The sequence below is a fragment of the Colobus angolensis genome, unplaced genomic scaffold, assembly GCF_000951035.1.
Source record: "Colobus angolensis palliatus isolate OR3802 unplaced genomic scaffold, Cang.pa_1.0 Scaffold381, whole genome shotgun sequence".
NCBI lineage: Eukaryota > Metazoa > Chordata > Mammalia > Primates > Cercopithecidae > Colobus > Colobus angolensis.
In genome coordinates, this window is record NW_012117166.1 from 695,403 (window position 1) to 707,963 (window position 12,561).

The following is a 12,561-nucleotide window of genomic DNA, read 5'->3' on the forward strand; positions in this document are numbered from 1 at the left end:
GCTAGCAATGAGGGAGGCTCCGTGGCCGTGAGACCCTCCTGGCCAGGTGTGGGTATAATCTCCTGGTGTGCCCGTTTGCTTAAAGCGCAGTATTGGGGTGGGAATTACCCGATTTTCCAGGTGTTGTGTGTCTCAGTTCGCCTGGCTAGGAAAAGCGATTCCCTTCCCCCTTGTGCTTCCCAGGTGAGGCAATGCCTCGCCCTGCTTCAGCTCTTGCTGGTCACTGGTCGGGCTGCAGCAGCTGACCAGCACCGATTGTCCGGCACTCCCCAGTGAGATGACCCCAGTACCTCAGTTGAAAATGCAGAAATCACCAGTCTTCTGTGTCACTCGTGCCGGGAGTTGGAGACTGGAGCTGTTCCTATTCAGCCATCTTGCTCCGCCCCTCCTATGCATCTCTTATAACTGAAAAAGGGGTTGTGGACAGAATATGTAAAGGACTCCTATAAAATCAACACAAGATAAAAATGGGTGAAAAACGTGAGCAGGCATTTTATAAAAGTGAATATTCAAATAGCCAATAAAGGACAAAAATGTAAAATTTCATTATTAATTAAGGAAATGCATATTAAAACCATATTGAAATAGTACTATATACTCCAGAATGGCTAAATTTAAAAAGGCTATCTGATAAAATTAAGTCTTGGTGAGTATGAGAAGCAACTAGAATTCTCATACATTTCTGATAAAGGCATAAATTGCAACATACACTTTGAAAGCTGGTTGGTACTCTTTACAGAAGTTGAAAATGTATATCCTATGACCCAGAAATCCTACTCCTAGTATATACACACATGCCTAATGGAAATGTGTATATATGTGCACTAGAAGTTATGCAACAATGCTTATAGCAAAACTAAAACATTTCCAAGGTGGAAATAGCACACATGTTTGTTGGCAGAAAGGATAAATAATTGTCATTTGGTCATATAATGCATTATACAACAATGAAAATGAACTAATACAGCTCCACATAGTAACATGGATAAATCTTACCAACATAATGTTGAGTAAAGGAAGTAAGGTACAAAACGTACACATTGTATCATTACGACTGCTTGTCTGAAAACAGAGCTAATCTATGTGTTAAACTGCTTTGGGGAGTGGAAAGAAGGTAGAGTGATTAGAGGAGGGCATGAGGGATGAGTTCTAGGGTGTTGGCAATGCTCCGTAACTTGATCTGGATGCTGGTTACTGGAGTGTATTTGCTTTGTCACAGATCATTGAGCTGTACTCATAAAATCTGTATACTCTTTTTAGTGTAACTATTATATTTCAATAAAAAAGAAGTTAAAAAAGATTAGCCACATCTTTTATAGCTGTCCAACTCATGGAGAGTTATCCTTTCTTTGAGTTTAATACTGATAAATAAAGGTACCCTGAAGATATCACCTCCTACTCCCCAGAACCTGTGAATGTTACTTCAGATGGCAAAAAGGACTTTGCAGATGTGATTAAATTAAAATCTTGAGACGAGGAGATTATCCTGGATTATCCAGTGGGCCCAATGTAATCACAAGGGTCCTTATAAGAAGGAGTCAGTAGGGTCAAACATTGGAATGAGGCATCGAAAAACTTGACTTCTCGTTGTTGGCTTTGAAGATGGAAGGGGGTCATGAGCCTAGGAATGTAGAAGCAGAAAAGGACAAAAAAAAAAAAAAAATTTTTTTCCCGAGTGTCTTTAGAAGGTATGAAGCTCTGGCAATTCCTTGTTTTTAATTCCGTAAGACTTTGACCTCCAGAACTGTAAGATGAATCTGTTGTTTCATTGTTTTTAGTGACCAAGGTTGTGATAATTTGTTATAGTAGGAAGAGGAAACTAACACGGTGGGTTACATATTGTGCCCATCAGAATACATCACACGTAATAGGTATTCCGTGAGTGTGTATTGAATGAATGGCCAAGCTTCCAACATGTCTGATTCTTAATTATGACTAAGGAATTTTAGAAATAAATAAAGGTGTTTTTGTCTATGAGAATTCAAGGTCGGTATTGTGTAGTGTGACCAGGCAATTTTTTTGTCTCTCTCCTCTAATCTCCCAGACCTCAAGGACCTTTCCAGACCAAGGTCTGGAGGTGAAGTGAACAGAGCATAGGCTTTGAACTCATCAGACAACAAAGTTGAAGATGAGGATGTAGATAAAAATGTCATGATTAGGGCTTCTCCTTAGTCTATCAGAGGCATTCATTTGTCTGGAGGAAGTTAGAATTTTTTCCAAAAATATAAGACTGAGGTAATATTAGTCTTTTGACATCCAGATGGATTATGCCATGCATCAACTTTAGGGTTCATTCACAGAAATGTATCACATCATGGTCAGATAGAAGGAGGCTTAATTTTACAAAGATGCCTTGAGTTTTATGTGGTTTGGATACTGACTTGAAACCCAGTGGACTGTCATAGGCCTACAATAGCAGAATGAGTTGACTCAACAATAAGGTAATGTGGACTGCTGGACCAACTTGCAGGCTGGAGGATGTGGCAATCAACTCAGGGTTCTGCAGACAGCAAAGTTTTTCTTAACAGCCTTAGCAACTCAGGAACATTGTCCTTGTAGAAAGTACATGTGAATTAGCCAGTTCAGCAGTGGTGTCCTGCAGAATGTTGAATAATTTGGTGCCCAAAGGACAGTTCCCCAGAGACCAGCAGATGGAGTTGCCACAACATAAAAACCAGCCTGAGGTTCCTTCTCTGTGCCAGGGGATTGCATAACCATAGTCTCTCCATCATACACTTGGGAGAGAAGCAGGGAAAGTAGAGACTTTCTGAATGATCAAGCATTATTTTATCCAATAGAAATAATAATTTCTGAAGGCATATTTACATTGTGTCAGGTTAGACTAAATTAAAATTAGATTGAACTATTAGGTTTTTTTTTTTCCTCCTGCTAACCCATAGGTAGGGGTTTGGCAGGGAGATCAGATTGTAGACTAAATAAAGAGAGTAAAATGTTTCTGTACATCATCTGAGGTGTAGTGTAAGACTTAGGATCATCTCCAATTGCCCTCCTGCAAGGTCATTGAGATTTTTCCTTGGATAAGTTTGCCAGAAAAGGAAAGAGAATCACAGAAAGAGCAAGAGATCACAGAAGTGCATATCAATTTACCTTTTTCGCTTCCTCTCTCCTCTGTTTCTTATCCATGAGTTCATGTTTTGAGTATGGAAAGTTGGAAGGAATTTGAACTTAAATCCATAACCCTCTGTCTCCTACATGGATCCACCTTTCTCTTTGTTTTGACGAATGCTCTTCAAGCCGGAAAGTTTCCAATAAATACCTCCATTCAGTGAATGTTTACTAAAAGTTTGATAAGTGGGAGGCCCTGTAATAATTACAGGATATATAAGAAGAGAAAGCTGGTCCTAGCCTGCACACAGGGGTGCAGAAGAAATATGCATTTTTTCTTTATTTAATTTTTTTTTTGTACAGATGGAGTCTTGCTATGTTGCCCATGCTGGTCTCAAACTCCTGGCCTCAAGTGATCCTCCTGTCTCAGGCTTCCAAAGTACTGGAGTTACAGGTGAGAGCCACTGTGTCCAGCGAATATTTAAACAAATAAATAATTTTTCTAAGTACTGTGGTTAAAGAAAAAGGAGCTGAGACTTTTTTTTTTTTTGAGATGGGGTTTCACCATGTTGGCCAGGGTTGTCTCAAACTCCTGACCTCAAGTGAGCTACCTGCCTTGACCTCCCAAAGTGCTGGGATTGCAGATGTGAGCCACCACACCTGGATGAGACTAACTTTTATATTGCTTATATCTAGGCCCATGTCTGTGAAGATATCCCTGACATCTAATCAGTTATTGCTCAATTTTTGCCAAAATTTCCACCGTGCATTTCCATGTCACGAATTATATTTATTCTATCTTCTATTCACACATTTTTTTTTGAGATGGAGTCTTGCTCTGTTGCCCACGCTGGAGTGCAGTGGCATAATCTCAGCTCACTGCAACCTGCACCTCCCAGTTCAAATGATTCTCCTGCCTCAGTCTCCTGAGTAGTTGGGATTACAGGCACCCACCACCACGCTTGGCTAATTTTTGTATTTTTAGTAGAGATGGGCATGTTCACATTCTTTCCAGCAGTTTTTGTACATCTTTGGAAGAATATCTATGTCCAAATTACTTTGTAAAGCTCTGGGTCCTGTCGTGGCAAAATTGTAGATATACAGGAAGTGTGGAGTGAAAAACTGTCACACTCAAGCTGTGCAAAGATGTATGTTCAGGCCAGGCATGGTGATTCATGCCTGTAATCCCAGCACTTTGGGAGGCTGAGGTGGGCAGATCACCTGAGGTCAGGAGTTCAAGACCAGCCTGACCAACATGGTGAAACCCTGTCTCTACTAAAAATACAAAAACTAGCTGGCCATAGTGGCATGGACCTGTAATCCCAGCTATTTGGGAGGCTGAGGCAGGAGAATCGCTTGATCCCAGGAGGCAGAGGTTGCAGTGAGCCGAGATTGCGCCACTGCACTCCAGCCTATGTGACAGAGTGAGACTCCATCTCAAAAAAAAAAAAAAAGTTCAGAGATGTATGTTAACTGCAGTGCTATTTATGAGTGAAATTTAGGAGTATGTATATTATACATTGCCATGTATACAAAATTGTATGTTTTTCACTATGTGTCCATATGCCTAGAAGGATGAGTATAAAAATGTTCACCGAAGTTAATCTGGATGACAGGATTTTGGGTGTCTTTGATTTTCTTGTTTTTCCACATCTTTGAATTTTTTCAATAAATGTAATATTGTAAAAAATAACAAAGCTTTTCAAAAATTTCATCAAAATTGCATTCATTTTCTTTCTCCTATTTAAAACTCTTAAACACCTACCTCATTTCACAGTGGTTCTCCACAGGGTCAATGCAAATGTTTCAGGGACATTTGACGATGTCTAGAGACATTTTCGTTGCCATAACTTTGAGTAGCGCTACTCGTATTTAATGGATAGAGGCTAGAGGTGCTGCTAGACATCCTGTAACGCACAGAGGGTTTCCTACAATAAATTATCTGGTTCTAAATGTTAACTATGCCGCAGTTGGGAAATCTCAGAGTTCATTATCCTCATAGGCTCTTTATCACCATCTGGTGGTGAGAGAACTGCCTGAAACTTCCATGTAGCTTTAGCCAGAAGCCAAACTAGGGTCTCAGAAAAAAGATGAGAGGCCCTAAGAAGGGTAGCTATAGTTAACAAAGGGAGGTAGAAAAAGAGCAAGTTAATTCATGATTGAGAGGGTCTGTGGTGCTCTTACTAAGACCTGTAGTTGCTCTTCACGCTGCCATTCTGTATCGACGAACGCTGTATTATGATTTCCATTTTCCTGCCGCACTGTGACTCCAGAGACTCAGAAGAAGGAAGTTAGATGCTGAGGCGGAAAAGGCTTTGGGGAAACTTTATGGATTTAATGTGGTTGATATAAGGGGGTAATCTCTACTTGCATCCATAGGTGCCTCCCCAGTACATCCTACATTTATTGTAGGATGATAAAGCTTTAACTCTGCCAGGAACAATTCTAGATCACAGCATGCGGGACCAAGTCAGAGCTCCTTGTTTTGGCTTGATGTAACTGTTACTTCCATTTCACTTCTCCTAAGGGATGCGTTTGCAAGGCCTAGGCTTCATTCCTTGACTCCACCCCTCATACCCCCAATTCGAAAGTCATGTAGAAGAAATATCTGTTTTTACTTGCTTATCAGTTTTACTTCTTTTATTTTCATCCACCAGTTTCCTGTTTTCTAATGATCACTTACTAATGAATTTCCCATCTGGTAGCTATGTCTCATGCTCCTCTCTGCTGCTGTCAACAGGGCTGTAGGCCATTTTCCTGCCTGCTTCTCACTTCTGAGAAATCTGCATTCTCTCACTTCTCAAAATGATGCTGCTTTCTTCATACAGATGTTGGGAAGAGGAGAATGTTGTATGCCTCTCATTTTCTTTTTGCACTACCTCTTTAGTATCCATCACCCCATTGTTCAAATCTATCTGGACATAGCAATATCTATCAATGCCTTGAAGTAGGTTGCAGGTTGATTTCCCCAAGAGCAGATGGTGGAACAGTGTGGAGGGCAAGATGTTTATTAGGGATCAACACCTGTGAAGAAAAGGGGCAAAAGTAGGATTTGGCAGAGAAAGAAATTGAGCCGTGATGCAGGCCTTACAAACGTTCCCTGAACCTGGTGGAGAGCTCTGTAGAGTGATAACCAACAAAAGCATCCTGTGTCAGGCTCCAATGGCTGGGTCTTTCTTACTTTTCTGTCTCAGCCTCTGGATACAGGCTACCCCAGGAAGGGCATGACCTCAGGTGAAGGGCCTCTCTGCAATTGAGGCAGATTGGGAAGATCTGACAGCTGAAGCCTGGCTGCTTACTTCATTCTGCCCTCAGTTGGGCAGCAAGTCTTCTCTTGCAGGAGGTTCTGGGTGGCACAGTTCCATGTCTTCACAGAGGAGTGGATGACAATTACAATGTAAACTACAAGATAAACATGATTGTTCCCATGGTTCAAAGGAAAATCGCCAAAGATACATAAATTATCAGGCAGATTGTTCCTGGTTCACATCTTTTCCAATTTGGAATAAATGCAAATTCCTTGAATTTCATTAAAAATAACAATAACATTGGATAACTGTTGCCTCAGGAATCCACAACGATGCTCTCATTCTGTCCTGGCCTACTCACATATCTTCCCTCCATTCCTCACCCCTTTTCTAAGGTTTACATTTTAATTCTATTTTATTTTTAAAATGCTATTCAGAGAAAATAAAATATAGATACAGGAAATAAGGAAAGCACATTTATAAACACTGTTTCCGTCAAAATAAAGAACTTGGACTGGCCCAGTGTGGTGGGCCAGCACGTAATCCCAGCACTTTGGGAGGCTGAGGCAGGCAGATCGCCTGAGGTCAGGAGTTTGAGACTAGCCTGGCCAACATGGCAAAATGCTCTTTCTACTAAAAATATAAAAATTAGCTGGGAGTGGTGGCAGGTGCCTGAAATCCCAGCTACTCAGGAGGCTGAGGCAGGAGAATCACTTGAGCTTGAGGTTGCAGTGAGCTGAGATTGTGCCACTGCACTGTAGCCTGGGCGACACAGCAAGACTGTATCTCAAAAAAAAAAAAAAAAGAACTTAGACTCTCTTCTTCAGGACCTTACAATTAAGATAGAGTGTAGCAATAGCTACATTTCAGTATAATAGCAATAATATTATTAATAAGTGCTATAATTACTTCTATTAACATGACTTTTGCTGTGGTTATTGCTGCTTCTGCTGTTGTTGGCAATGCTACTACCTAACATTATCGGCACGTGTACCATGTTTCAGATATATATATATTATTTAAAGTTATTTATTTATTTATTTTTTTATTTAAAGTTATTCTTAACACTTCACTGAGGTTGCACCATTTTATGTGTGAAGGAAATGAAGCAGAGACAGGTTAACTAACTCATCCAAGGTCACACATGTAGTAAATAGTGGAGGCCCTTTGCACAGCTAACAGCCTAGCTTTTGCAGGCTGGCCTTTTCTAACTCTAAACACTTGGCTTATACTTTCTTCTTCATCTTGAATTACCTTCTCCTTCTTGCTTCCTCTCTCTCTTTGTACCCTTTGACCTACACTTCTGCTTTCCCCCACCCACCATCCCAGCTTCAGGTAACAAACATTCTATTTTCTTTCTTTTTCTTTTTTTTATGTTTCTGAGACAGTCTCCATGTGCCGCCCAGCTGGAGTTCAGTGGTGCTATCTCCACTCACTGCAGCCTCTGCCTCCCAGGTTCAAGTGATTCTCCTGGCTCTGCCTCCTAAGTAGCTGGGATTACAGGCACCTGCCACAACATCTCGCTAATTTTTGTATTTTCAGTAGAAATGGGATTTCACTATGGTGCCCAGGCTGGTCTGCAACTCCTGACATCATGTGATCCGCCTGCCTCAGCCTCCCAAAGTTCTGGGATTACAGGCGTGAGCCACTGCACCTGACCACAAATGTTCTACTTTCTACATCTATGATTTCAAATTTAGATTACACATTTAAGTAATTCACAACTTACTCATGTGATTTGATGTTGTTCTAGAATCCATCACCCTGCTTCCCTTTTCTACAGGCCTTGTGACTCATTCTTTCCCACTGTACTTCGTTCTCTGCCTTAACTGACTGGAACATCCCTAAATCTACTGAAGTGATCCCCAATTCCCATGTCTCTGTGTTTCCCACTTGCAATAACTCTGACCCATTCCACTGACCATGGGAGCCCTGTTCCTGCCAACCTTATAACTCTGGCTACCTCTAATCCTGTGAGCTGCACCTGGACCCCCCTTTTTTTTTTGATTTCACAAAACAATTTAATAGATGATATTTTCATTTTGAATTTCTTGTACCATGATGATTAGTATATCAGTAAATAAATTTGATAATTGGCCTGGTGCGGTGACTCATGCCTGTAATCTCAGCATTTTGAGAGGCTGAGGCTGGAGGATCACGAGGTCAGGAGTTTGAGACCAGCCTGACCAATATGGTGAAACCCCGTCTCTACTGAAAATACAAAAATTAGCCAGGCGTAGTGGCATGCGCCTGTAATCCCTGCTACTCAGGAGGCTGAGGCAGGAGAATCACTTGAACCTGAGAGGCAGAGGTTGCAGTGAGCCGAGATCCCACCACCACTGCATTCCAGCCTGGGCAACAGAGTGAGACTCTATCTCAAAATAAATAAATTTGACAATCATACAAACTTAGAACTAGAAAGACTGGTCTAATTTTTTTACAGAGTAAGGATTTTGAACACAGGTGTCTCCCCTTCTTGATGATCTCATCCCTCCTGACTCCTGAGGTCTCCTGCCCCAATGCCGTCCAACTCACTGACATTGTAATCCTCTCCAATCTTAACCCCACCTTGATGGCAGCACTAGTGTCTCCACTTCTATCACAGAAATCCCCATCTCTACATAGTCATCTTTGCTTTATCCCAATTTACCTTTTTCCCATTTTTCTTTTGTGATCTCTTGAGAACGGCCTCTGAGAAATGCAAATCAAAACCACAATGAGATACCATCTCACACCTGTTACAATGGCCATCATTAAAAAATCAGGAAACAACAGGTGGTGGAGAGGATGTGGAAAAATAGGAACACTTTTACACTGTTGGTGGGATTGTAAACTAGTTCAACCATTATGGAAAACAGTATGGCGATTCCTCAAGGATCTAGAACTAGATGTACCATATGACCCAGCCATCCCACTACTGGGTATATACCCAAAGGATTATAAATTATTCTACTACAAAGACACATGCACACGTATGTTTATTGCGGCACTATTCACAATAGCAAAGACTTGGAATCAACCCAAATGTCCATCTCTGACAGACTGGATTAAGAAAATGTGGCACATATACACCATGGAATACTATGCAGCCATAAAAAAGGATGAGTTTGCGTCCTTTGTAGGGACATGGATGCAGCTGGAAACCATCATTCTTAGCAAACTATCACAAGAAGAGAAAACCAAACACCGCATGTTCTCACTCATAGGTGGGAACTGAACAATGAGATCACTTGGACTCGGGAAGGGGAACATCACACACTGGGGCTTATCATGGGGAGGAGGGGAGGGGGGAGGGATTGCATTGGGGAGTTATACCTGATATTAATGATGAATTGATGGGTGCTGACGAGTTGATGGGTGCAGCACACAACATGGCACAAGTATACATATGTAACAAACCTGCACGTTATGCACATGTACCCTAGAACTTAAAGTATAATAAAAAAAAAGTAAAAAAAAAAGAAAAAAAAGAAAACGGCCTCTGAATCTCATTTAATAACCATGCAGCTTAAAATCCTGAGTAATTTATCAAAGACTTGAAATTTTATACACACTGATTTTCGTTTGAAAGTCAAGGTTAACATATATATGATACCTTGTTAAAAGATGTTAAAAATGTTGAATTCACACGTAATATTTGTACATGTCTATGCAGTACAGAGTGAGATTTTTAAAAACTTCTATTTAGCTTCAGGTTTACATGTGCAGATTTGTTATATAGGTAAACTCATGTCATGAGGGTTTGTTGTACAGATTATTTCATCACCCAGGTACTAAGTCTGGGTGAGAACAACTGCACGCTGGCATTCTGGCATTCTTTAACTCTCAACGTTTGGCTTATACCTGCTTCTTCATCTTTCCGGTGCTCTCTCTCCTCCCACCCTCCACTCTCAGGTAGACCCCAGTGTCTGTTGTTCCATGAATTCTCTCTCTCTGTGTCCATGAATTCTCATCATTTAGCTCCCACTTACAAGTGAGAATGTGCAGTATTTATTTTTCTGTTCCTGCATTAGTTTGCTAAGGACGATGGTCTCCAGTTCCATCTTTGTTCCTACAAATGATATAATCTTGTTGTTTTTTATGTCTGCAGGGTATTCCATGGTGTACGTGCAGAGTGAGATTTTGGTACATGTATATAATGTGTAATGATTAGATCAGGGTAATTATCATATCTGTCACCTTAAACATTTATCATTTCTTTATGTTAAGAACATTAAAATCTTTTCTTCTCACTATTTGAAAATATACAGTGAATTATTGTTAACTATAGTCACCCTCCAGAACTATAGAACCCTAGAACTTATTCCTCCTATCTAGGTGTAATTTTGTATTCTTTAACCAACTTCTCCCTATCCCTTTTACAGCCTTTCCCTTCCCAGCCTCTAGTAACCACTATTCTGTTTACTCCTATGAGAGCAACTCTTTTAGTTCTGACCTATGAGGGAGAACATGCGTTATTAATTTTTTTTTTAATTTTTCTTTTGAGACCGAGTCTTGCTCAGTCGCCCAGGCTGGATTACAATGGCGTGATCTCCGCTCACTGCAACCTCTGCCTCCCTAGTTCAAGCAATTCCCTTGCCTCAGCCTCCCAAGTGGCTAGAATTACAGGCGCCTGCCACCACACCTGTCTAATTATTTTTTGTATTTTTAGTAGAGACGGGGTTTCACCATGTTGGCCAGGGTGGTCTCAAACTCCTGACCTCAGGTGATCTGCCCACCTCGGCCTCCCAAAATGTCAGGATTACAGGCGTGAGCCACCACACCCAGCCGAACTTGCGTTATTTATCTTTCTGTGCTTGGCTTATTTCACATTAAAGACTTTTATGAATTTACCAAACAAACATAAAAAGCATTCTGAAAATGGTAATTGAACACTGAGCAGTTTTGAAGGATACAGTGATGTGAGAGACAGGCACAATGCAGGACAGGGGTTCTGCTTCCATCATATTCCAATTTTATTGTTTTGGGAGATCCTTCCAACTCTCACTAACATTATTTTCCATAGAATAAAAGAAAAACCATACTCTCCAAGAACATGTTTTCTGTGTAATTTTTCTGTCCTCAAACTTTTTCTGGAGAGATGAGTCATTTGACCTGACACTGAGAATATGCTTGAAGCCCTTTGAGAGGGCAAAGGAGATAGAGTTAACATTTCTATCTCTATGCTCTGAAGATCCAAGTCACTTGGCTACTGTTCCCTGGGCTGTCTATTTTCATTGTTTATGGAAGATAGAGTACACCTGTAAATGGAAGCCAATGGGTGCATTTGTGTCCAACATGAATAAATTTTCTTCTTTGCACCAGGATTCCCTTAGATCATCAGCTTTGAGAACTTAGCATAAGGTGTAGGTTTGCAGAAGGGTGATTTCCTTCCCTTCTCAGGCTCTGGTTGGATTCAGAGTGCTCTTCATTTTTATTCTAATTATGAATTTATGGCTCAAATGGTGTGAAGAGTCACAAATACGCCCGATTTGGAGGAAAACATTCATTACACTTTTATGTATAAAAATAAATTCCTCATTGAAATATTAGAACCCAATTAAGTGTATTAGGAGATTTGTAAAAACTGTATACTTTTTTTTTTTTTTTTAACACAGAGTCTCGCTGTATCACCCAGGCTGGAGTGCAGTGGTATGCTCTTGGCTCACTGCAACCTCTGCCTCCCGGGTTCAAGCCATTCTCATGCTTCAGGCTCCCAACTAGCTGGGATTACAGGTGCCCGCCACCATGTTTGGCTAATTTTTGTATTTTTAGTAGAGATGGAGTTTTGCCATGTTGGCCAGGCTGGTCCCAAAATCCTGACATTAGGTGATCCACCCACCCTGCCTCCCAAAGTGCTTGGATTACAGGCATGAGCCACCGTGCCTGGCCTTAAAACTGTATACTTTTTGATGTTTTTCTTTAAGTAATCAGTTTAAAATAATCAATGAATCATTTTAAAATAACCAATCTAATTGAACCTTGTCCACAGACTTCCTTAAAGTGGTACATTTTATCTGGTCATCATGAATTTTTTTCCAAAAGCCAATTCTCAGACTTGTACGTAACACCAAGCTTTGAATAACAAAGCTTTGTGACTGTTTTCTTTTTTCTTAGCATGCACAGGGAATTGCCAATATACCAGGGAAGAACAGGGTGAAAGTTAAGTGAGAAAAACAGTTATTTGATTTCTACTTTCCATATTTACTTGATAACTTTTCCTGAATTGATGATATCCCTATCTTGGTGAAGTCTCTGATTTATTCTT